The following is a 3,137-nucleotide window of genomic DNA, read 5'->3' on the forward strand; positions in this document are numbered from 1 at the left end:
AAACATGAGGTATGGAAACATTTGTACTTATTGTTACGCAGTTTTTTTTGTGTGTGTTTTTTAAGCACAAGTTTATACCAGTGCTTTTCAGATTACCACCTGTTGTTAATTCCGTTCAGTGAAATCATTTTTGAAACATTGATACAGGACGCAACTAGTAGCAACTAGGAGATCAAGATCAAAATCAAAATAATAAGGAGTTGACAAGATCAGGACGGAGTGCAAATATTATCAATAGTTAAGTTTATGTATGCATTTTATATAAGTTTAAGTGATGCTACCAGTATGAGATAATGTCATTAATGAAATGATGTTATACTGGTCTTATTTGTTGTTCAAAGGAGGTCGTATTTACCAGAGGTCAAATAAAAAGGCCAGTATATATTACTTAAATTAATAAGAACTTATTATTTAACACTATATCAACCCACCACACCCTGAGTTTAATTTAACGTAAATAGTGTTCTTGGGTTCTTAGTATCTGTTTTCCCCAAATAACTGCTAAGTTCTCTGCATGAATCAAGAGGAGGGACGAAATACTTCTTTCAAATAGACACTTAGAACATACGCCTCGTCCAGGGATCGAGCTCAAGACACCATTGTCCCTTTCTATTGAGCTAAACGCAGGCTTGGTAGTCAGACTTTACAAATTGTGATACTTCTATGCTAAATATTATTGAAATATACGATTAATTCTTTGGGCGTATTTCCAACGTCTCTCCAGCTTGGAGACTTGTGCTGACGTCTCTCCAACGTCTTTTCAGCTTGGTGGAGACTTTCCCCAAGTGTCGGCGTGTCTTTTCATCTTGATGGTGACGTTCCCAAAGTCCTGACATCTTTCCAACGTCTATCCAGCTTGGTGGTGACTATCCCCAAGTGCCGGCGTCTTTCCAATGTCTTTCCGGCTTGATGGGAAATGTCTCCAAGTGCTGGCGTCTTTCCAACGTTTTTCCAGCTCGATGGAGACAGTCCCAAACTGCTGCTCCATGTATTATTTTAGGCACGAGCCTAAAACCGTGGTAGAAATGCTGGTCTTCTGCAACAAGCTAGATGGCTTCCTCATACATTACATATGCGATAAAAAGCAAATGATTTAATTTTTCTTGATTTTAGAATGAGCAACTATTTAAGGTTTAGGAGTATATCACCAAAACACAGAAATATTTTATAAACGAATAACATCGTTACCAATATTTTACTTAACCATTACATGTTCTGCCGTACTGTCCCGTACTGAAAATATTCTGAAAAAGTTGTCCCCCTTTGAAAATGAATGCCATTTGTAAAGAAATAAAAATAAACTATTGCTGAAAACTGTGTTCCACTTAGTTATGTGAAATTTCAACACTCGCAGTTGGAGAATCTACAGGCAAAGTTATTAGAAGCCAGGGAGGAAGCAGAAAACAATCCCTCACAAGAAAGTAACCTCACTTTACAGCAAGTCAAGGCCAACATCCTCAGGCACAAACGGGAAGCACAGAGGAACAAAACAGAAACAAAACAGCCTCGCTCAACCTTGAGCGAGATGGTCAAAGGCTGTGGAGATTGACGAGACAGCTGAACGATGAAGAAACAGGAAGAGACTCAGTAACTTTGGAAGAGAATGGTGAACTGTTGACGGGTAAATAAGCGGCAAACACTTTTGCCTCAAACTACAAAGATGTTTCCAAAATCACCATCAACAGGGAACGGCAAAGGGAATCCCGAAGAGAAGAAAGGAAAAAGCAGACAAGCCAAGTGACACAAATGCATGAATCAGAGTCTTAAACTGCATGAGCTACAGACAGCTCTTAAGCAGTTGAAGACAAAGAAGTCTGTTGGACCAGATGGAGTCACAAATGAAATGCTGACCCATCTAGGCACTGAAGAAATTTGCAAAATCCTCGAAATTTACAACTACAGCTGGACACAAGGACTGGTTCCACAAATATGGAAAGAGGCATTCATGATCCCCATCCACAAGAAAGGGAAAGATCCAAAGAAGACTGCAAGCTATCGCCCAACCAGCTGTGTTGGAAAGACCATGGAGAGGATTGTGAATGCACGCCTGAAGTGGTACATGGAGACTAACAACCTATTCGCAACGCAAAAAGCCGGCTTCAGACAATTCCACTCCACTGAGGACCAGACCACTTATCTATCGCAAGAGATAGAGGACGCCTTCCAAGAGCAGAAAGTCGTGCTTACAGCATGGATTGATCTGCAGAGGGCGTTTGACAAAGTCTGGACTGATGGACTTCTCGTCAAGCTGATGAGGACTGGAGTAGGAGGTCACATGCTGAGGTGGATTAAGTCATACGTCCACAACAGGAGAGCAAGTGTCAGTTTAGAACATGCCATCAGTAGGAAGTTCCTGTTGCGTCATGATGTCCCACAAGGCGGAGTCTTATCCCCTACATTCCTCTTGCTTTTCATCAATGATATGGTGTCGTGTCTGAACTACCGAAAGGAGTTAAGGCTGCTCTCTACGCTGACGATCTGGTGTTATGGTGTAAGGAAGAACATGCCACTTTAGCCACATACAGGATGCAAGAAGCAATCAACAAGCTTTCAGCTTGGGCTGAAGATTGGCGTGTATCGATCAATACAGAGAAATCACCACACTATTCTCCCTGTCGTCAAAGCAGAGGGCGGGTAAAATCAAGATGGGAAATACTTCACTCGGAGAACTTTTTAAAAATCCAATGGAATTTTTTTCCAACATTTTTAATGGAAAATATCCGCCCGGACGAATTATTTCGAAAATATGTGACGCTTGAAATAATTATTTTAACTGTTGGTATTACAATGTATACTCGACAGTATACATATATAGAGTTTAAAATTCAATACCTCTAATATTATTTGAATATTCTTTAAATAATGGACGGCAGTCAATGCTTAACGACGATAAAAATTTAATTGTGTGAGATGTATATCAGGAAAGTTACATGAATTTAAAAGGAAGTATTGGTAAAATTAAGTGTGCGCCGACTAGCACTAGCTGTAATAAAAAAGTTTGCCATTTTCTGGGAAAACACTCTTATTCTTTTATTTCTGTTTATTATCATATTTTAATATAATCCTGAATGTTAATCTTATTCTTCTTCTTCTTATCGTTCGCGACTATACTGTCAGACCAGTAGCCTCGATGAAAC

Source organism: Mercenaria mercenaria, chromosome 15 (assembly GCF_021730395.1).
Source record: "Mercenaria mercenaria strain notata chromosome 15, MADL_Memer_1, whole genome shotgun sequence".
Classification (NCBI taxonomy): Eukaryota; Metazoa; Mollusca; class Bivalvia; order Venerida; family Veneridae; genus Mercenaria; species Mercenaria mercenaria.